The sequence below is a fragment of the Dermacentor albipictus genome, chromosome 4 (genome assembly GCF_038994185.2).
Source record: "Dermacentor albipictus isolate Rhodes 1998 colony chromosome 4, USDA_Dalb.pri_finalv2, whole genome shotgun sequence".
In the NCBI taxonomy this organism is placed as follows: domain Eukaryota; kingdom Metazoa; phylum Arthropoda; class Arachnida; order Ixodida; family Ixodidae; genus Dermacentor; species Dermacentor albipictus.
Genome location: NC_091824.1, coordinates 58,873,029 through 58,896,994, shown reverse-complemented (window position 1 = coordinate 58,896,994; position 23,966 = coordinate 58,873,029). Strand labels below are relative to the sequence as shown.

Here is a 23,966-nt window from a genome sequence, read left to right as displayed (position 1 = left end):
TCTCTTTTCTTGCGTTTGAAAAGCACTACCACACCCTTTGTGCTAATGTTTCTAAGTAACTGGTGGGACAGTGCTAGCCCACGACTCACCGACATTACATCAGACGTCTGGAGCCTGACCAGGATGTAGCGCAGTTGCATCGCACATCAAGACCAGGCAACTCGCCAAAACACAATATAATAAACAATATAAGAAAATAGACACGTACACTAACACTCGCACACACACGCACACACAAAGGAAGAAAGAGACAGAACGCGCGCGGTGTTAGAGAAAGAAGGAAAGAAAACGGGGCCCCCAACAGCGGAGCAACTATGGTCCGCAGAAAGTGTGGCCGTCGCCGAGTAAGCACAGCTGGATCGCTGCAGCTGCGCATGGCGATCCTCGAGAAAAGCCCAAACCACCTGCGAAGACCGAAAACGGGCCTCGCTGCAGGAAACGCATTTGTCGTCGCAACGGGAGCGGCCGGTATACGCGTGCCACTTCGGCGGCCGACGATGGCAACCACGTGTCTCGGGGCCATTAATTAGATCGCTCGTTAAGCCCATCAGCGCGTTTTACTTCGTGAATTTGTTGGTACGTTCAAGTTTTGAAAAAGATTACTGCAAAAGTTATAAGCGTTTTTATCCTTCGCGAACGTTCATCCGGAGAGGGTTCGCACCGCGTACGTATACGCCTGCAGTTGCGCAAAGTGCAAATGTGAAGAGGCCATCAGTCATAGTCTGTGCTACTGTTCTCGCTTTGATAACTAACGTCAGGCTCTCCAGTGTGCCTTGAATAAACTGGACGATAGGCCATTTACAGAAGCAAAGATCTCGGGAGCCTCGCCTCACAGTTCATTAGCCCAGAAAGCAGTTCGAGCACTTCTTCACTACCTGAAGGCAACAGACTTGGAGTGCGCGACTATAGACATCCTGCACCTTAGTGCATGTGAAAGTGCGATAGACTCTCTCTCTCACGCACACACGCACGCAGACAGACACACACACTTCCCCTCCCCCTTCCCAAGGGCCGGGTAACAAACTGCACTCACTCTGGTTAACCTCCCTGCGTTTCCTTCCTACCCCCCCCTCTCTCTCTCTCTCTCTCTCTCTCTCTCTCACACACAATCAACACAATGCAGACACGCGTATATATGGTGGTGCTGGAAGCACTTCGCATGCCATGTTTCTCGGTCTCTGTTGTCTTTGTTTCAAGGAATTGAGAAGTTTGTTTTGCCAGTTATAGAGTAAAATGAACATTGCTTTTGTCAGCTAGCGCTAGTGTATAGTTGCACAAAATATGGCTTTAGGTAGAGTAACACGGCAATTGTAACACGTAACGCGCAGAATGAATGAGACGTTGTGACACGACGTTGTGTCGCGCGGACACTGTGAATGCTTCACGAAAGTTTAATGAAGCATCGCACTTTCTTAAACCAAAATTTTACAAAATGTCAATCTTGTTATCAGAAGAGACAAATATATAGGACAGGTGTGTTCTTCGTTGCACAAAGTGAACATTTCACGTAACGCTTTCTTTTTCTTTCTTAAGTTCAGATATATTTTTTTTAATCGTATGAAGCGTATAGCGTAGCTCGACCTTTTATTGTCCATTACCTGAAGAGGCCATCCCTTCCACCAAAGAAATATTGATGTCCAGGTAGGTAATTAAAAGGAATCATCAATTAACCTGCTCTGTATAGTTGCTTCACGAGTCACGTTGCTATTGCGGAATTGAAGGCAAGCAGTAGTGATGTAATGTCTGCTTAGCAATAATCGATACTAGCACCACTTTAGGGATACTCGCCCTCAAAATCAGCTATACTGTGCACTGGCGGAGACAGGTATCTTGAAAGTGGCGCTTGCCTTAACATTTTATTACTGCACCGCTTCAATTTCGACATCGCAACATCTGCCATAAATGTACGGTTAACAAGATCAGCAATAAGTTATATGCCTGGAAATTTCGTTTGATCATGAAGGCAACTTCAGTCTCTTCCAGAAACACACCACATACATATGTTGCAACAGAACTGCTGAATGGCCTAGTAGCCGCTTGCTAAAAGAGATGTTTTTTTGCCGCAAGTTGAAACACACACAAAAGAAAGACACATAGAAGACTGCCCGTGTTGTCTTCTATGTGTCTTCTTTTTGTATGTGTTTTAACTTGCGACAAAACACATGTGTTTTTGCAAACACATGTATGTATGTATGTATGTATGTATGTATGTATGTATGTATGTATGTATGTATGTATGTATGTATGTATGTATGTATGTATGTATGTATGTATGTATGTATGTATGTATGTATGTATGTATGTATGTATGTATGTATGTATGTATGCACGTGTGTGTGTGTGTGTGTGTGTGTGTGTGTGTGTGTGTGTGTGTGTGTGTGTGTGTATGCATGTCTTTGAAAACACAAAACCAAAATGTGCAGTCGGAGCCCAGTATAACGAACCCGGATAACGGCAATTAATGTTTACACTGAACAGGATAAACTTCCTGGGCCATAAAACAAAATACCTTCCTAATAGCGAATTGGACATCGGATGTATCTAACGCGCAGTGCCAAAATGCAACTTGCATGCCGCGAACACGACCTTTTAGAGAAGTTATTTTTTGTGTTTGTGTTCTTCTTTTTTGTCATTTTTTTTAAGTGCCGGTACTGTGCTTTCCGATAATGAGGAAGCTAGATTGCAGGTTGACTACACAATCACGAGCATCGAATATGCCATACCATTCTTAGTGACGCTGAGGAAAGGTTGAAGGTACATGCAATATTCACTGCCTGCTGCGCGCAGTTAATTTTTTTTTTCAGCAGGTTGATTCATTTTTTGCTTCTTTTCTCTAGTGGATATAAATCAACACTTAACAAACACATCAGGAAAATTCGTTTAAATTCCTTATAGGCCCGTTTCGTTGGATTACTTGATATTCCGAACCCCCCTCCCCCACCTTTTCTTTTATTTGCGCATAAGCACATTTGTTATCACCTGATTCGACTATACATAAACAGCACTGGCGCGTTTATTGTTTTGTTCAGTAACTTAATGTCAACATATATATGGCAGCGTGTTGAGCTGAGTTGGTCAATACTCCGTCTCACGTTATTAAATAGACGGAAAAACATGTGTGCTTGTGTTTATCAAGAATGTTTGCGACAGCAGAAAATTTACGCATTTACAAAAGAACTGAGATGTGTAAGTTAATGAGTATAAAAGCCGGAAAGTTTGCCCTTTTATTTGATGGAAACCTAAGCACTTTGCTATATAATAGAAAGATGTATTGAAACCACTGCTGTTGTGTCATGCTATACTGCGTGTCCCAGCTAACGTTAGTCTCAACGAAAAAAAGAATGCATAACACGGTGTGAGATACAATGTTAAAACTTATGGTGTTCTGTCGACAGAGGTCTGACGACCGAATACTGTATCTCAAAGTCGCATCTTGCACGGTGTCTTATTTATCTCTTTCTTCTTTTTCATCGAACAGCTTGGGTAAAGTTAGCTGGAACACACTATACGGCGCAGCTTTCTTTTCTTCTTAAGTATGCTGCATTGCCTAACAAGTGACTGAAAGTTTTGGTGTTTGAAAAATGGTCGACGAAAAAGGAAGCGTGTAGTTTCGTCGGCTGGTCTTACATCTGTGAGAACAAACAGTACGTCTAGCTGTTTATAGTTTAACCACCCGAGCAATTAATCATTCTGTCCTTTATTTGATTTCGTAGATGTCACCAAGTGGTCTGCCAGGGTTGCGCCATAAACTCGCCCTTTGAGTTATTATAGGCCGTGAAGGCCTGGCAGCAACTTTTATTGCTCAATCGCTATCTACAAGTGCCGGAGCCTAAAGCGCTCACTCATACACTAACCTGACCACACGTTGTCAATGTCAAAGGGAAAGGGTGACCAAACGCGGCGCTTGGAAACATTTCGCAAAGGAGCGCAGTGGTCTTAACGGCCAGTGCAGCAGCACCGTGAACGCATTACAATGTGTCGTTGTACCCTCTAAACACAGATGTACTGCGCCATCTCGCAGATGGTTCAGACTGGTAAGCTGCCCAAATTATTTTTTCTTCTTCCACGTTGAGTAAACGCAGGCAGGTTTTAAAAGAAAACGGGATAAATCTGCTGTGGTTATACGTCTGTTTGACAGCGACAAACAGATCGCAACGCCTTTTCTAAATAAACGGCGACCCACAAAGCAAACAAATCACCCATAAACCGCAGAAGTGCAACACAGGAATCGAATAATGATCCATCTTCTCTAACAGCCAGCAGCAGGAACCCGCGCGCTCTGCACTTCCTGGTGTCATGCGCAAAAGTAATCACGGTAGCCCTATAACAGCAATCATCGTTTCCTTAAGCAATACTGTTTCGGTATATTTATCTACGGCCAGATAAATCGGCCGTTATGAATCACACCGCGAGCCGGGCTAACGCTCGTCCAAGCCAAAACGCGCGCACGCATACCAGGCCCCGGTTCTTTTCCAGCCGATAGCGAAAGTCGTCAGTGCGGTGTCAAAGGCTCGACTCGTTCAAGGTCTCTCCTGCCGAAGGAGCACGCGCCGAGCGCATGCTTTCCCTCGCGGTCGCGCTGAGAATTGTGAAGCTCGCTCGGTCGGTCGGTTGGTCCGGCCGGTCTCGTTTCTCTCGGGCTACGCGTTGTGCCTCGCGAGCCCGACGACCTTCACCGGCATCTCGGCGGTACACCTTGGCGAACGCTGCGCGGCTGCAATCGCCGTTTCGACAAGCGCGCGTTCGGCGGGAGGCGTTTTGTGCACACCGCTGTTGCACGCAGAGAAAAAAAAAAAAACGGGACGGCTGTCTGACCTGCAGCCGCAGTGAAACGCCGGATCGCCGAGAGTATACGTAGCTGGCGTGGGTTTCGGCAGGGATATAGGGCCGGGGGCATGGCCTGCACGTGCTCTCTCCCTCTCGCTCTTTCTGCTTAGCGGCGTCCACGGCGTCGCAAGCGCGGCCCGCTCTAAGAAAGTGCAGCTCTCGCTGCCGCCGAACCTGGTAATTTCATTGCCGTTGCATGCGAACGACACGCACACACACGCGGTGCGTACTAGTAGTATAGTAGGCCCGGAAAGAACGCGGCCTGCCCCTGCCGGCGCCATCCCAGCCGAGTTGCACGTCGCCACGCTGCTGCCGGGGGCTGTGCTGCTGTTTTCTCCTTGACTGTTACACAGTGTGTGCGCGCACCGACGCGGATCAGTGGTCAGACGGCTATCGATTCATTAGCATGCAAGCGAGCGAGCCGCCCGCGCGGTCTCGGTTGCGTAACGTGAACTTCATGACTTCCTTGTGCCAGATTTTTCTCGTCCTTATGCGAGCGGACGCACACACGCACGCACGCGCACGCATACACACTCACCGGGGGCGGCGAAGGTGCGTTGTGGCATTTTGTCTTTCGCTAGACGGCGCGCTGAAATGAGTGAGTGCGCCTGGACATGCTTTCCAGCACGTCGGCCGAGTGTGCGTGTTAGTTATCGGGAATAAAATGAGTTGTAATGAGGAATATGTCAGGTCGAGTATCAGTGGGTGATACTTTTTTTTTTAAATTAAGTTGCAAAGGTTGGGCAACTTATGTGTCCCCGGCTTCTCCAGAAACAATAAATTGTTCAATGATCAAAGGGTGATAACGTGAGGCGATATGAAAAAAAATTCCGTCATGCTCAGCTCGGACCTGCGGCACCAGTCTTGGCCGTCCAGCAAGCTGAGGAAGCCGCGAAGGGCCAACAACCCTTGGCCGAAATCTAGGCGGGGTCCAGGCCCACGCCACCAAATCGCAGGGCACTCAATGAAGTTATGCTGAGGAAGCCGCTGAGGGCCAACAATCCTTGGCCGAAATCTAGGCGGGGTCCAGGCCTACCCCACCAAATCGCAGGGCACTCAATGAAGTTTATTTGAATGAATGAAATAATGAATGAATTAATGAAAACACATTTTGAGAACGTGCTTAAACGGTTAGTATCGAGCGAGAAATTTCCGCCTGTGTTGTCGCTGATTTATACACTTAGTTGCGAGGGGCACAGTTGAAGCGCTCAACTTCTTTTTATAGTTTACAGTGCCTTCTGCCGGGGGAAAGCTTCAAGGCAACTCGTGGTGATGGTACGATTATTTCGACAAAGAGTATAAGGTTTCCGTATATTAACGTAGGACGTGTGTAGTGAAACCACGCTAAAGCCGAAAAATGAATGAACAAATTTAATCTTCAGGAGCGGAAGGGCTGCATGAACTAAATTGTTCCTGTCACTCTGAGAAATAGCAGGTTTTTTTCGACCATGCATAATCAGTTACATGTGATCAGGCTCACGGGGCAGAGTTGCTGTTGCTGTTGTTGCTGTTGTTGTTGTTGTTGTTGCTGTTGTTGTTGTTGTTGTTGTTGTTGCTGTTGTTGTTCTTCTCCCTTGATTCAGTTTTCTTCATTTCTTTCTGTATTTTTGGAACGGAAGTCATGCAATATATATGGGCCAAGTGCTCGAAACATGCGGGGTTGGTCTTTAATTTGATGTTTGGGCGTCATCTGCACATTTATTTTTATATCAAGACAAATTGCCAAGATTCTGAGCTATAACGTAGCATGGTAATGCATATTTCGTGAATCCCACACCTAAATCTATTGGTTGGCTTATAGGCTGATTTATTCCACAATATTATTATTATCATAATTTTTTGAAAGCATATACGCATTTGACAACAACAATGACATTCCAGAATGCAATAATGCAAATTGCACCCCGCTTTTACCACAATAGTCTTGTGCAGTGCTCCGTATATCACCTTAATGCGTTGTACCTCAGGAGTCAATTGCAGGTGAATACTGTGATGGTCGAGAAATATTGCCAAAATCTCCTCCTCGGCGTACAGAGAGAGAGTGAGCCGGAAAGACAAGGAGGTTAACCAGATGTGAGCTTCCAGTTTGCCTTCGTACGCGAGGGTGGGGAAAAGTGGATTAAAGAGATGGGATGAAGATAGATAACGAGAAAACCAAAACGAAAATGAAATCAAAGCAGGAATCGCTACACAGACGTTTGCAAACACTGGTGGATTGCAAATAGCGCAGTAATTCTGGTACGGCCTTCTGTTGTGACGATGAAGTGGACAAATGCCTTAAAATTGTGTCTCTGTAGGTTTTCGACTTGTTTCCACGGCCAAACTGACGGCTCAAGCACGACGCAACGAACTACCATTTCAATTATACTTATTTAGTTCCTTCTTTAAACACGAGTTCACCATTGTCGGGGATTAAATGTCTGTGCGTCAGATGTTCATCTCGAATGTTCTTGAGATCCAACGCCTTTACACGGAGCAACAAAGGATTCTTATTGATTGAAAATACACTGCCCGGAGAAGCGTTTTAATGTGGCTCGCGGTGCTTCCTGTTCAGTGCCCCAGAGAGATGCCTTGTAGTTCGAGTCGCTAAACCTTAATGCTATGATTCGCAATAAAAGAAAGCGTGCGCTTTTGAAAAATTGGCTCAGAACAGGTAAATGGACTCCAGTTACACGCTCACCAGCTGCTCAGACACGTGATCGGTGCGAAACTGTAACAGATAAATGTACATGACCTACTGTCTATCAAAAGGTTCATGAAATCCTTATTGCATTATACCGCAGACTCTTTTTTCAGTCAGGTGACAGTCACCCTTCGCTAAATTCAGTTGCGGCTTTTTGCACCCTCAAAGATTCAAAGCTACGTACAAGCCGACACGAAGATCGAAGCACTCTCCAACCGACCCAGCAAAACGCACAACCGAAGGAGGCACGCGGCTTTTGGCTGCTGGCATTATAACTCCTCACGGTGAACCATGAAGGCGCCCTGCGCAGCAGATCATCCTCCCCCCTCATCTGAAAAAAGAACACAAGACAGAATAAAGCCCTCGCCCATATATACTCTTTAATAAAATACACGTTACGCGTTGATAGCGAGAAGAGATAAGTTTTCCCCGCCAACGATCGAAGGAGAGAGCCCGAATTTGAAACAAATAGACGCGGCGACCGCGCGCCGCTCGTATAGGGAGCCGGTGAGTCCGTGCGTATGTGCGTATATGTACGCTTCAGAGACGGTGTCGAGAAGTAGAACATAACAAAAGATAAGAAGGAATCGGGACACTGAGCGCCTGGTGGGCAAGCGAGCGGCAAGCACCAAAACCGAATTGCAAAGAAATTATATCTCAATGGCAGCCGGTGCTGCTTGAGCGGCGGCGACGCTCCTCTTTATGATTTATAGAGTGGGCCCGAATGAGGAATGAGGGACGCGCTCGATCCCCATAATCCCCTTTATTCGCTTTTTGTCTCCCCATCGCGGGAAGTGCCGCTTCCCCTTTCGGCGTCACCCCGGAGCAAGCGACGTTCTCCCGATTTGAGGATATCCCCTCCCCGGCCGTCCGCCGCACGCCAACTCCTCCCCCGCGCTCAGCGACGCAGGCTCCCTTCTCCGGCGCCGTCCCTCTCCTTTCCCGAACGAACGGCGGGAAGCGACGACGGGCTCCTCTGATCCCCTGACGCATGCACTGCCTTTTGCCCACGCATTTTATTCGCACAATTCTTTCCTTTCCGTTTTGTGCCTCTTTCGAGCACCCGGAATGTTTATACACTTACTTGTTATCGCTGTTCCAGCTAGCGTTCTAGCTCCATTTTCTTGACGCCTTTATGTTGCTCGCGTCCCTTCTCGGGAAGACTAGGCGGCGTATGCGTTGGCGATATAAACTCCGCAGATGGATTGAGCGAATACGTTTAGGGGCTGTCAACTTTCACGACCATGACGTGTGTCTGAAGCCCATCCTTTGACGCTAAACGACGTACTCTACAAGCTAAACTCGGCCTATTAGATAATAGAGTGCTCTCGGAGGAAAATATCCTGGAACCATGGGCTGCATTCGTGCATGCGAAAAGCCACAATAGCACTTCTACACTTCTTGAAGGCTACTGCATGGACTGTACGAGCGCTTGTGATAGTGTACATTCCTCTGCGACTGACTCGGTGAAAGTCTGACTCTGTATTATCTTTCTTCTCTCCTTTTCTATCTACTTCTTCTTTATTCTTCCCCTTTCCCCATCCCCAAGTGTAGGGTAGCCAACCGGGCACGTCCTAGGTTAACGTTCCTACCTTTCCCTTTTCGTTTCTCTCTCTCTCTCTCTCTCTCACTTGTAACTTGGTCTTCATTTTTTCTCGCGAAACACGAAAGGCCCTCACGTCGCCAAACTAATCCAGAGGCGTCATCACCTCGCCTTTTGAAACAGCAGTCCTTGAGCGAGAACAGGCGACATTATTTATGACAAAGAAGCCCAGAAAAGTGCTCATGACGTTGCCTAGCCTGCACTACCAAATGCACGCCCACCTGCTGACCTTCGGCAGCGTACATAGCCTTCATCGAACGTATCTCTTGACACCGACAATTTGCCTGAACAGTAAGTGCAGGTGGTCATTTTGCTGCAGTCGCTAATGGCTTCAGCAAAATTCGCACTGCTTTGGGAAAGGCACAAACTCCGTCAGCTCGGTGCGCTTTTCAAGTGCTTGATGCGTTCGCTCCTGTGCTTGAAAGCTTGTGCTAGAAACATGTTTCACCCACATCTGCAAAAGCGACCCTTTCAAGAAGTCAAGAATGCCCCAATTCATCAGTGTAATGCGAGAGGACTGAAATTACGTATTTCCGATGCTCGCCAATTTATGTATGTAAATCGGTTCCTGGTGCTATAGTCATCTGTGAACCAAACTTGTCAAATATCCTCAGATTATCAGGATACAAGGCTTTTGTTTTTTTCGCCACGTGTGACAAAAGTAGCAACGTCTTCGTTTATGTTCGCAAGGAGCTCACCTATGTGGCTTAGGCCATGCCTCCCCATGACGAGGACCAGTATGTGTACCTTAGCATAAAGAAGAAGAGACTCTACTTCGCACTCGTCGCCAACGGTTGTCTCGTCTCTTTGTTGTGGATTGTCCTAGGTGCTTGCGCTGAGTTTTTCAATTTCAAGGTACTATATGTACCAACTAGCCCCAATCGAAGTTTTATTGAAGTTATATTTCCTCATGAAGTCGTTTAGATTGCAAAATGCTTGAAAATGTTTTGATGACACCCTCTAGTCCTAGGATAACGACAGGAGATTGTAATGCCCATTACCCACTTTGGGGAAGTAGAAGAATCAATTTAAGAGGCGGGAGTCCTGTATCTTTTGCTTCGGACCATGACCTCTCCCTCTTGAACGACGGCAGCCCGATATTCTTGAGAAGGTCATTGTATAGCAGTTCCCTAGATCTGACTTTGGTATCCCTATGCCTTACTTCGAGCGTCTGCTGCTTTGCTGACTTGGAAACACGTGGAAGCGACCATATTCCTACTTACATATGCCATCAAAGGTCTAAGCAGTACGTCCATTTCAAGCCTCTATGAAAGCTGAGTGCAAAAGCAGCTTTGCACGTAGCACAGAGCTTGTGATTGCGGACGCAATGCACACTGCAACATGCTGCTTCTCATTGTCAGCTATTCGCACAGACTTTGACATTGAATTGGAAAGGCTTCGTACAATACGTAGGTGCGCTGAGTAGAGATATAGGCGCACAAAGTCGATTCTAGTACTTAGGGAGGCCAGGCGAACGCAGAAGAAAATATATATGTGGTCGCATGCACAAATTAGACAACGAACGATGAAAATCAGTTGGTTACTCGTTGGGCCCCCGCAAAAAACCCTCTCACGTATGGCAAATTCTCCACGGCCTTCGCTCTTATCCTCAGCAACGTCACCCTCTTAAGGTATTGACTCTCCACCAAGTCTGTCAGGAAGTGGATGCTGGAGAAGACTTTTATGAGACAATTGCAGGTGGCAGAGGAATAAAAAATCTAGAATTGTACGAAGTTCCGTTCATGCAAGATTCGGCAACGGATGAACCTTTCTCCATGGAAGAACTGGAGGCAGCTCTGGCCATTTGCAGGCGTTCCTCCTCGCCGGACCCGGTAATATAACCCATGCTGCTCTACGCCACCTTGAACATGAAGCACGAGAGATCCTGCTGCGTCATCTCAAGGTTTCATGGATTGATGCTGTTCCCTCTGAGTGGACGCGTAGCCGTCTTATCCCAATTCTAAAGCAAAGGAAATATCCCCTTTGAACAAACACCATATCAGCATATTGCTCTCGCCAGCTGTGTTTGCAAGTTGAAATGATGAAAAGGATCATCCCAACGCGCCTCGAGTGGTTTCTTGAACATTACAATGTTTGTACACACGCGATGGCAGGCTATCGACGTGGTCATTCGTCGGTCGACAACGTCATTGATCGTGTGTCCTCAGTTCAAGAACAGAATTCATTCAAACGTCTCTCCGTACTGCTATTTCTAGACGTGAAGGGGCGCTCATGATAATGTTTTTCGTGAAGTCATTCTTGACGCGTTCGTGGCCGCTGAAATCGGAGGCCACACTTTCGGTGTATTCAGAGTTACTTGACCCGAAGGAGCTTCTTTGTATTCATCGAGGATGGTCAAACTACTGACCTCTACACCAGCCGTGGAGTTCCCCAAGGTGACATTTTGAGTCCAGTTTTCTTAACCCTAGCTCTGATTAGGCTGGCGTAGTCTGTCAATTTATGCAGGCGACATTTGCCTCTAGGCTTCAGGAGTAACTCGCCCGCAGTAACTCGCCATGGTCCCAGGCTGTAACATGGACATCTGCTTATCTTCAGAAACAAGGCCTCGGTGTCTCAACAGCAAAATGCGCATTAGTCGCCTTGACGTGGAAATCGATTACTGCATATATCCGGCGTCTATACATGGCCAGGCTATCTGGCACAAGAGAACTCATCGATTTTTAGGGATCGTTGACAACCGCGACCTCTTCTGAAGTATCCATGTATCCTACCTAGGGAAGACACTCCTCTCGATCAGTCTAGTCACCTTTCAAAGCCATCGCTGGAAAAATGTAGGAGCCGTCGGTGTGTTCTATGCTTCAACTGTACAAGGCATTTTTCTTGACTTTCTTGCGTTACAGCACTCCGGTACTGTCAAGCATCCGGAGGATAAATCGTAGTGTTCTTAAAATCATGCAAGCTCAAGCGCTGGAGTTGCAGGAGTTGCAAAGATGTCCGACTTGCCAGCTTGTGCCTCGATTCAAGCATCTCTACATCTACTGCATGATTCCTACTCCGTTCTCCGAATAAAAGATACTCGGACCGGGGCCGCACCCGTCACTGGCACGAAAAGTGATTCGTGCACTAGTACACTAGTTGCACTGGCTTAACAGACCGTTTATAATGTCCCTGTGCATCCTCCCACACGCACTCAGTCCTTACTCACTCCTTTTTTCCCTTTCTTTATTCCCCTTTCGCCCACCCCCAGTGTAGGGTAGCAAACCGGGTGCTCGTCTGGTTAACCTCCCTGCCTTTCCTGTCCTTGCTCTCTCCCTCCTACCCGAATGGAGTTCACATTTATTCAGATGACTCTTCTACTATAACCAGCTCTATATGGTGCGGGAGTTATTCCGTCGGCGTCAATCTGCAAGGAGTTCAAAATCAGCCACGCCACAACATCGACAGGGTCCTAACTTTCCGCCTTCCGTGGAACAGTGCTGTATGTGCAGCAACGGTCACCAGATCACTGGGCTATATTTTGTGACTCAAAGACAGCCATGCAATCATTCTTATCAGCTCTGCGCCGCAGCCCACGTGAACAATTAGTTGTGGAAATACGATCACGCTACCATCAAGCGGTGTAGAGAGGCCACGACATTGTATTTCAGTGGCTACCTCGGCACTACAACATTGCTGGGAAGGAAAGTGTCGACAAAGCTGACCGCGAGGCGCATGGTGAATAAGACAGCACCTCGCTACCATTGTCGAGAACGGATGCAGCACGGCACCTCAACGGTCTTGTCCATATTATTACTCTAAGAAAATGGAATTCACTGGAGTTCACCAACCGGCGCCTATATGCCATGGCCCCAGATAAGAGATTATAATTTTTACCCGGCATTACTCGACGGGAAGAAACGTTACTGTGCCGCCTGCGAGTAGGGGTTGCTTTCACAAGCGCCTACTCATTGCTAACTGCCAAGTTCAATTGGAATGGCGGACAGTCCCAATTGCAGCACAAGGGGTGTCGAACAAGCGATCAAACGTCCCTTGTGTGACTGCCCCACCTACGAAGATGAGAGGAGTGCCCTACGGACAGGTTTGGGGCACTTAGACGACAGGCCTTTCACAGAAGAGAAGGTCTTGCGCTCTCAAGGCAGACATTCATTCAATTTGAGGTTATTCTACTCTGGCCAGTGTAAAACAATCAAGAAGGTCGTATGAAGTGCGGACTGAAGAATACTGTCGTTTCCTCTGCATTAACTTTAGCCACTGCTTCTTACATCACCTTTCATGTTCTATATATGCTAGTGTTTTATGTTGGCAATCGTGACGGCGGTGCTACAGGCGTATTCCGCCTGCAAAGCTCTACCAGGAATTGTGGCACATGCCTGACCAACTTTGACGAAAAAAAAAAACGAGGTTAACACAGCCTTAGCTGGTGTGGCAACGCATTAGGAGAATCAGATGAATAGGCCAGATCTGTCGCGAATTTATTTGTGATTGAAACAATTTGAATGGCACGGATATCTACAACAGTACAACCAGGTCAGCTTGTTTGTGCACAGTTTAGAGGAAAACATGGCTAAACGCATGCGCGATAACGAAGAACGCTGAGTCGTCTGTCTTTGTACTCTGTTTATCTCTTTATTGCTGCCAAAGATCTACTAAACATGCTTCAATTTCAGCATTGGGAGTAGTGTTCGTTTATTCCTGTATTTCTAACAAGTTATGCATCGTTCGTGTTTCTGGTGCTTCCTAAACCTCCAACTTAATCGCAAGTTCGTATATAGGTGCGTGCTATGGTACTAAGCCTGCCGGTTATACGCATGCGCGTCATGTGAATATTCTTACACCTTTAACTGTAATACGTGTATATATATAGCGTGTTAGTATACAGTTTTGGGAGAAGGGGAATAGGCACGCATTTGTTCCCGCTGCATTCCTTTGGAAGAGTTGTACAGTAGCCCTCTCCGGGGCTGTGTCGCAAAGCGAAACAGGTACTTTTTCCTTCAGTCTCTAAAAGCGAAGCTTTTCTTTGCGAGCCTCACCGGGTTTCGTGACCGTGGGTGCTGCGGCCTGATTGTTCTCTTGCCAAATAGGACAACCAATAACAGCGGAGCGTGAGCATCGCGTGCGTCGCCAGGTTCCTTGCACCACCACCAGATGGCATTCGTCTTCGCGCATCCGTGGCAGCGGCGGCTGTGCGGGGAAAAGAAAAAAAAAGAACAAGAAAGCTCGCCTTCGTGAATCCGCGGCTGTACGGTAATGAGGAAATAAACGCTTCTTGCGGTTAGGATTGATTCGAATTGCGCCACCTGCCTATGCGCAGGCTGCCTCGTAAACCATGATGCGTTCAAGGCGCCCGTCGTACTCGCTTGTAGTCAGCAACTCCGCCTGCGAAAAGGCTTGGTATAATTTCTGTGCACCCGCACTAGCTTGCGTGCGTGCGTGCGTGCGTGCGTGCGTGCATGTTTCGACTATATATGAACTCATACAAATCTTCACTGCATATAGATTCCAACTGCTTGGATGTGCAGCATTCTTTTCTTGCAAGCTGGCTTCATCAACGCTGAGATAAGTCGTATCTTCTTGAGCGTAGTGTCAGCTGAACATATAGTTGAATAGGAAAGGAAAATGCCCACCATGTGCAGTCTAGTGATTTTATATCTTCGAATGTCCGTTCTATGGATTTTCGTTGTGAACGATTGAAACCCACGTTTCCATTCCGTGTTTCTATAATTGCACAAAGCAGAATTCATGCGCTCTTTCAGCCTTCGTTCAGTCGTTACTCTCAGGTTTTGCTCTGCATAGAGTTGTACCCTCGCGCGGCAAACTAGTTGCATCCTCGCTCGCTATATACACAAGCATGACTGAAAGGCAAGTGTACTTGGGAGGAATCGGAGGAAACAGTTTTTAGTGCCGCAGGGCGGCAGACCAGCCAGAAAAAACTTCGAGATTTCCGCGACCTCTTTAGTATCTCCATTTGCGGTCAGCCTCTCCATCTTCGCGTTGGCTTTTCCGGAGCGCCAGCGCTTCTTTTTTTTTTTTTTTTCTTCTCGCGTCTCGCGGCGCGCTCTCGGTTGGTACGCATATCTTAGCTCGATCGATAGAGCCACAAAGTTTCAAACAACGCATCCATCCTCGAAAAGAAAGACGCCACGTTGCAGCTTCGCGAGCAATTGCACGCCGTTCCGCCTTTACGCCGCGTCCACGTCCTTGCTGTTTACTGTATGGGAGCCCGCTTATATAGGACCGCTTCAAGGAGCGCGCCCGCACCATCGTACGCGCCCAGACACTCGGAAGCGTGCAGATTAAAGAATCACCTGCTCTATAAGCCATATGGGAGCCTCGCGGAATGTATCTAGACAGGCCGTTATGATGGACGAGTTGCGTGGGGGTGATCCGTCAAGGGCAATGACACGCGTAGCCCTTCTGCTAGAGCTATAGTATACGCGACGCGCAACATTCGTTGCTTCGCGCGAGTGATTGCAGCGGGAAGGGGGAGGGGCGAAGGGGTGCGCACGAACGAACCGCGCGGTTGTGTCTCTATCACCAGCCTCCTCAGGGATACTTGGTCGCGCCGCGCAGCTAAAGCCCAGCGACACTGCTGCGCTCCATAGCTGTGGTGGTGCGGTGCAGAACTGGTTTCGTTTTCGGCGCCGCTGAGGATCAGCGGTGGATTGCGGATGCTCGATGCGTAGCCCATGCGCTCGAGGGCCGGAAGATGCGTTAAAACACGCGCGCATTACGCTGTGACGTCCTTTTCAATCTCTCCAGAAGGGCGCAACAATTACTGTTCTTTTTTTTTTTTTTTTAACGCAGGCGATAGATTAAGTTGAAGATGCTTGATGAGGTTGTATCGCTGCATTTTTTTTTCCTGTTCACGTTTCGTATCTCTAAGCGAAAGAATCGCTACCTGGTAGCAAATGATTTCTTTTTTTTTTCAATTCCGCAGAGGAGATGGGGGAGAAAGCGTGTCGTGGTTCTCACTGTCATTTTTCACGCCGCGCTATATAGCCGAACGTCTAGTGATCCTTCATCCACTGATTGGCGCGTTTCCCACGACGTTAACGATAAAAACTACGTTGAAAAATGCTCCAGACGTGCTGACAGAAAGGGAAGTGCGCCATTAGTTATTACGGCTCGAGTTACCAGTGAATACCGTGACGTGTTCAATTAGGTTATCGTTGACTGCCGTTTTCCTCAATAACCGCAGTATAGCCGCTGTTTAGCCCTTGCAATACAATCACTGCGTTTACAATAAGTTACCATAGAAATGTTTGCCAAGAAAACAAGGCGTCGTGTGTGTGCCGCCTTGCCAAGAAAACAAGGCGGCACACACACACGAAGCAAGGCGTCGTGTGTATGTGTTGTTGTAATCTCAGCGCTGATGCCCGTTGTTGCAATCGCACCGCTGGCACGAGTTGTTGCATCTGGGTCGCAAGCCCCAAGGGTAGCGTTGGCCTGGCGGCCTGGGGCACAACTGGAAGCATCCGAAGGTCCCGGCAAAGCATGAGTCGACTGCTAACAGAACAACTTGCTTATTCTAGCATCGCAAAAGAGCGGCCGGTCAGGTCGACCGAAGTGGAGAGGCGGGAGAGCACGTTGCTCGACAGAAGAAATCGGAGCCTCTCTCTCGGCGTCCGGGGGCAGCTGCTTTTATACTCTCGGAGTCGAGGGCAAGAAGGAAGGTCACGGGATGAGGCCACGTGACGGCGGGGCACGGACAAGCTGAGAGACATGTTGAGACGAGTGTAGTGACTCATCCGCCGGGCCGGCGCCGATCAGACCTCCTCACTTCACACTTCGGGAGCTCCTCTCCGCGGCTGCCGCGCTTTGACAAGCGTGGGCACCAACATGCACACACACGCACACACACGCACACACGAATACACGTGGCATCGAAACATACCTGGACGCGCTTGGCGGGGAGGCGTCGCGGCCGCGCCGAATGGGCCAAAATGTCCGCCGCTTTGAATGAAGCCCCGGCGTCCGTTGCATCCGCGCCGGCTATACCGCGCGTCGTAGGCGAAACGTAACAGTGTGTGTGCGTGCGTGCGTGCGTGCGTGCGTGCGCGCGCGCGTGTGTGTGTGTGTGTGTGTGTGTGTGTGTGTGCAACACACACACACACACACACCACCCGGAGGTGAACATGTATCGCATCGCAACCAATTCAGGGGAGTTGATACGTATCCGATAACTCTAAGAGGGCACACGTATACAAGATTTTCTAATTCCTGCAAGACAAACTGCATGACATCACCGTTAAAGAGTTGCTCAAGGTGACGCAGTTAGACGACCATTTCAAAGATGTCAATGACATGATTTCAGGTGCTCTTAAATACCATCGAACCATCACTCATGGTAGTCGCAGACAGAACCATATACGATAAAAGCACGGTATTCCACTTACTGTTATTTGATAGGTGTTCTTATAGCCTCATCCTTATCGCGCTGCCGTTCTTCGTACGTTAGCAATAGGACTGGCGTGCGCTCATATGAGATGTGTCGTTTTCCCGCCGAACGTATATTCTGCATCCCAGGTACGACCCCTCTCTATCAGGATGCATACTCTCCGTATGTAGTGGAGCAAGGTGCGTACAAGTCGCTTCTTTGCTACACGCCTTCAACCCGAGTACCCCCCCCCCCCTCTGCCTGCCCCCCCCCCTTCTTTTTCTCCTTTTCTCATGTCTTGGCGGTACATTTGAATTGCCATATACGATGTATGAATAAAGAACTGGCCAGCCGCAGAATACTAATCATCGCGGTCTCACAACGAGGCCCTGTCCAAGGACGCGGCGTGGAGGTGGCCCGTCTTTCTCGAAGTGGGACAGGAGACTCCGGTATACGAGGCGCGCGCCGGCACACCTTGATTAATAGAATCACGTGTGTGCACGCTGCCAAGCGGCTTTGAGCCCGGTGCATATGGGATGGTTGCCTGTCGCCTCCCTACAATTAGCAGATGGTCGCGCGTTGCCATGGGCCTATCTTCTTTTCGGTGGCGCTGCTGCACAAACCTCGCATGTCGCTCTCACCTCGCTAGTGCACTACACGCACGCGTTAACTCGTAGTAAGCCTTGGTGTGTCATGAGCGCACTTGCCGTGTCACCTAAAAAAATAAAAGAGAGAAAGCAAATCTTCGTGTCCTTCTACACATATCTTACAAAAGGTATGAATCGAGTATCGCCAAACAATGAAGAGCAGCGATCAGTTGGCCAATGTGTTGGCGGACATATCAGCGGACAACGGACGGTTTCAGTTGAGTGCCTCTTAGGCTGCGCTCCGCTCAGATTTCACGCGCTGAGGCCCTGCAGGGAATTGCGTAGATTACGGTTATTAAAAAGCGCGTCTTGTGGAGATGCCAGTGGCGGAGCCGTCAGTTTGGCTGCTAAACGACCAAGAAGCAAAGCAGACGTGCTCTCACTGCTCTCAACGCTCCGCTCAATCGCCTTTCTATAAGTGAAGCGAGGGAAGCGATCATCGTTCCGTTTCTGGCATAAGGGTTGGTAGCAAGAACACTATAGCGTTCCCGCTGAGCGGTTGTGTGAAAATTGCTAGCGTATACCGGTCTTGGCGGAGCGGATCGCAGATGCCTAGCTAAGAGCGCTGAGACCCCGCAGTGCGCGGGAACACCAATATCTGTACCGTATGGGGATACGTACGGTAGCACATTATTTAAAATTAGCATATGACGAGATTTACCGACTTCGAATAAACAGTGCCGGGCAGCTACCTCGAATACTTCCTCTCGGACACGCTACACCGCTATACGAGACTAAGGGTATTTTTAGGATAAAAAGATCTTTAAAAGGGAGGCATGATGTATTTTAGCGTCACTGCATCAGGTGAAACAAAATAGCACGAATGAACAAATAATATTAAATGTACTTATTGATATTATAACTATTACTTCGGGTATATATTACACGCAGAGAATGGGAAAGCACGCCAATAGGGCACGTCAGGTTTCTGTTGCTACACCCTAAAGTCAATGACTCAAGCTCTGAGAACGTGTTATATGGAGCGAAAATAAAGAAGTGTCACATAGAGGGGGGGCGGGGGGGGGACCTACTTTACGACGTTAAATTTAGCGCTCTAGTAAAAACTCTAGCACGAAATAAACTCTCACTCATTCTTTAAATGTCACCCACTTATTCTCAGTCTCTCCTCTGCCACGCACGAAGAAACTTATCGCCCGAAAAAACTTCCCAGGAATGAAGAACAAGAAGGTCCCTCGGCGACAACATTAATAAGCGTCGTTCCGAACAGCGTTCAGCTCGCTAGCTCTCTGCTGGCGCACTAATTCAGGCGGCGAACGAACGGGTGCGGAACAAAGCGACAGAACTCTTTAGGCACTGCAAGTGCAAAAAAAAAAGAAAACTAAGAAGAAACAGTGAGCTTCAAGCTCTTCCTCTTGCTTGCGGGCTCTCAAGCGCAAACAGCTGCGAAAGAAAAAAGAAGATACAATCCAAAACAAAGACGAGAAGAGTCCCCCACACTCGAGACGAGCGCCTCTTCGTCTCTCGTCGCATGGAGCCTGCGTAGAAGGAACCGGGGTGGGGGTGGGGGGGTGGAGGGGGGGGGAGGTGATCACTCGTCTCGCAACTGTGGCAGCAAAAGTCTGAATCGCGAGAAAGGCAGCGACTCATCGCCGGACAATATGTCTCCCGTCCGAGACGACACGAGAGAAGCTTCTCATTCACTGGCGCGTGCATCACCAAATACTCAGAGCGGTCTGCCTCTATGAGAAACAAGCAGCAGCAGCAGTCAAACTGAAAAAAAGAAAGAAGGATGCCACGAGATACATTGAACAGAAAGAAAAGCAGAGAAAAGCGTTCAAAGCCACAAAGCCGAACAACGCGGCAGTTCTTCTAAGCTGCGAAGACGGTGTTAGCAGCGGGAACTCGCACGCGGCAGCTCGGCGGTGAGGTTTCTTCCGGCGCCCGCCGGGGGAGCGCAAAACAAAATACCGCAGCGCGAGACGGCAGCGGGCGTAGAAGAAACAGAGAGAGCGCCCGCGCACGAGAGCAAAGCAAACGGCTCGAAGAGCGAAGCCTGCGGGAAGGGAAACGGGGGCGAGATTTATACCCCAAGGAAGCGCAAAGATGTAACGCCGTAATCTGTGGACCGCATAACAAGAAGCTATTTAACAACAAGTGCTACTCCTCGCTCTCTTCAGCCGCTCTGCTGTTTCCCTCCGCTCCTCTCTTCCCACTCCCCACCTCCGCAGCCACTGTCGCGTACAAGCTCGGGGTCGTGTTACAGGGTCGATTTTTGTGCACCCCTCCCTCCCAACATCTAAATAAAAACCTTCTCCCTCCTTCCCGAAGCAGCCGCTTCAAAGCGTAGCCCTTTTCCCTTTCTTTTTCTTTTCGCCTTGTCGCCTGTGTTTCGTATTTGCTGCATTGTTTCTTTCTTTCCCGTGCGTCTCATTTCCTCTCTCTCCTATCTTTCTGCCGTTCCCCATTTTTCTCTCTTTTCGTTAGCCGAGACTGCGGCTAGATCGCTCGTTTGTAGTACTTCCCTCGTTTAGCGGCGCCTTAAAAAACACGCGAGTAGATACTGACGCGACAGAGCGAGCGAGTGCCGGGTGATAATAAAAAAAAAAGAACGAAAGGAAGAAAAAAAAATGAAAGAAAAACCGTGGCGAAGAACGACGATCGGCGAGAAGACGGCGTCGGAGCAAGATAGGAGGCGCACATGGCTCTCGCGAGGATGGCGGGAGAAGGCGGAAATATTAATGAAGACATCGCTCACTCCAGTTTCCGCCTCCCCCCCTCTTTCTCCGCTCTCCATGCGCGCATAGGCGGCGTGATAGGTGAACGGTGCGCGATGCTGCTACAGCGAGTGTGCGCACACTGTGTGGGCCCTGGGACCCCAACTCGGCGAGCATGGTGTGCCGTCTTCCAGGGCGTCGTCGTTTACGCTCGGCGAAGGGCTAGACGCGATAATGAGGGACCAAGCCGAGTACGCAGCTAACCTGGCAAGTTGTTTGAAACAGTGTAACAGATGCGACGCATGTCTTAACTACTTGATTCGGCTGGTTGCGTATCATTCGATAGTTGAGGCTTCGTTCGGTACGCATGAAGCTGACCTAAGTGTTTGAAATTAAAGTCCAACACCCGCATGGCGGCTATCTATGAGAGGCAGAATGCAGATTATTGCGCGTATAATGAAGCGAGGCGTTCTAACTTAATCGCCCGGGGACGACTTCAGGACGCATTACCGTTCGTGCATACCTATGAAATATCAAGCTTATCAACTCTATACTTCCGGCCTCAAAATCACCGTATGTAACTTTTACAATGCATGGATTCATGGATGTGGGTAGCATGAACGAGTGTACTGTATACCAGCTGAATTGAAGGAAAGTGTTGACAAATTCCAGGCAGTCCCTTTTGCCGAAGGCATCTCTCAGGGTAAATTATGCATGCATGCGTACTTGCTAACAGTTTCTCAAGACATATCTGCAGGTACGTTGATGCACTTTCACTCGCTTCAAACGTGGATTTGAGCATCACCACAGTTTCACCAAAATCCTTACGAGTTCCGCTTATGGACGCACTTCCTCTTTGCGGAGCGCTCTACTCATCATTGCCAACACTGCAGTGTCAGAATTGCTTTTAGATGACGCAGGTGTGGCAGCCGGAATAGGTCGTAAAGAAAATGAGCGCCTGTCAGACGGAGCTACGTCAGTTCTGCTGATACATACCGGGTTCAGTCTATCAAGTGTCATATCAGGTATCAAAACTTGACCAAGATAACGTGCGACTGAAGAAACTGGATTCGGTATCTACCAAGTCAGCATGCTGTCACTGAAGCCCTGAACTGAGGGCCTCCCAACAATCACCATACGCCCAGCCTTTACAAATAAAATTTGTTTTTATTTTATTTCTTTTCTCTTTATATTGTGTGTGTCTTTCTGAGAGGAACAACGGCGGAACTGCAGTTGACAAGAGATGTGCGCTTTGCTTTTGTTTGTTATTGTTATCCTGTGCTCGAGGCACTCAGCGTTACTCATACCACAGTGGAGCTCCCAACTCGAACTTCGCATGGCCGGCCATTCTTGCATTGTGGAAGCACTGAACTGTAGGATAACATGCACATGCCCACAACGTCAGTAGATAAACAAGCGTTCATGCTTATACTTAAGTGATGGCAAGCGGCACTGCGCTACTCTGCAAATCATTTCCTGTGCGCTTCGTTCAACGCTGGAAGTGCTAGAGCCGTGCTCAAAAAGTACGAGGACGGTGAAAACACGAACTTTCAAACGAATCCGTGAGGTTCTGCATTTGCTGGTGCCATGGAGACCTGTGCCGAGGCGCAATTCATTTTTCTACCATGACGGCCCGGCCCGATCACGTGGATTGGAGAAGAGGACGTGCCAGAAAGAAACGGTCAGGTGAGGAAGAAATACACAACAAGCGAAGCGCGCGCGCGCATTCATCCAGATGAGATGACTGCTCTTTAGCGCCGGGGACCACAACAAACGAGCAGAGCGCATATTCCGCCCCGCGTCGGTGTCGTACGCCGGGCTCCACTCCGACTAATGAGTGGAATCGGACAGAGAGTTCGCGTGGGCCTGGCTCCAGCGACTGCTGCGGCGTAGCCGCGACTCCTTGGGCATGGAACGTTGCAGCGCTGACGCCTCACGCATGCACGCCTACGCGTGGCAGGCCAGGGTCAACGTGCCTGTCCGCAGACAGCGCAACCGAATGCACAAATAGGCGGCCGACCGCCCTCCTCTCTTTTAGCTAGATGGACAAGGGGTGTGGACCCTTGTTGTGGCATCCGTGCAGCGCAACCCGACCTCATTGGCGGAGCCCGGCGCCAGAAACAATGTTGCCGGCGCTATTATTGGAGGGGGAGGCTACGTAGCGGGGACACTCGGCCTGCATCCCATATAGTGCTGCGTTGATACTCGAATGAAAACGAACGGCGAATTATTTAGCAAGCCTAACTAGGCTCATTAAGCTCATTCGGAAAGCACAGGGGGTACACAGCTGAGCGACGCCCTGAGCACCCGGTCTCAGTAGAGCTGGACTTGTGTCATTCAAGGTGATCATGCGTATTGCAGTCTATAATTGTGTAACGTCATGTCTGAACACCTTGTTTAGGCGACGCCCGCAGAATGTCCTCGGGTAAGTTCGATCCAAATATAGTATGTACTGATGGGCACAAAGTTCCGCCGTAGGGAAGTATTCAGTGCGCCTCGGTGGCGGGACACCGAAACCCTCTTCCAGCAGCAATATACCTGCCCTGTACTGACATTTCGTATCTGGCGCGGTATATAATTCCAACGGATAGCCAAGGCTTATCTATCAATGCATTATCTCTACAAGTTGCTTAGAAATGACGTTACCATTCGTGTTTGTTCTTTACAGGCCACAAATGTGAAATGACGAGAGAGAAGAGATTACGAAACAAGTGAGCAGTTTCTTTTTAATGTGTACACTGCCTCAGCGCTGTGACGTCATCCTTCGTAAGTGATTGTTCCCGGTGACTATGTGACTGTGTCTGCAAGTAGCACTATCGTTGATCCGTCGTGATCATACTGTAGAAATATTAAAAACATACGTCGATGATGTATGGCGAAGACGCAACGAACACTTTCTGCTAACTTGTGCCGAAGTTTCTGTGTCTCACGCACGCTATACCTCGCGAGCTGCACAATATGAACTTAGTCTGATTTGTCTTGTTCTTTCTGTTACTAGTTTTTCTTTTTAATCTTCAATAGATGCGGAACTCTGGTTCGCCTAAGGCTGTTGCTAGCCTGAAGCTTCTCGGATGGTCGGCCTCCCTGAGGGCTCGGCCACGTATAGGGACTTGATTTCGACACCGGCTCTGATACTGCAAATCAACCGCGCGCGGTTTCCACGCCGCTCCCGCTCGCGGGCTCAGAAGCGACA

General features: G+C 48.7%; 1 protein-coding gene across 2 annotated transcripts in view; it reads left to right on the top strand.

The window, feature by feature from the left end:
• The window catches only part of LOC139059109 (uncharacterized), a 961,629-nt gene that overhangs the window by 893,296 nt on the left and 44,367 nt on the right, over positions 1–23,966 (top strand). Inside the window, exon 3 of one of the 2 annotated variants that reach the window (XR_011513919.1) lies at positions 6,060–6,122. The exons of the other annotated variant lie outside the window; for it this stretch is intronic. The gene's annotated coding sequence lies outside the window, so the exon portion shown is untranslated. Of the gene's footprint in view, positions 1–6,059; positions 6,123–23,966 lie in introns of those variants that run through there. 2 annotated transcript variants of the gene reach the window in all.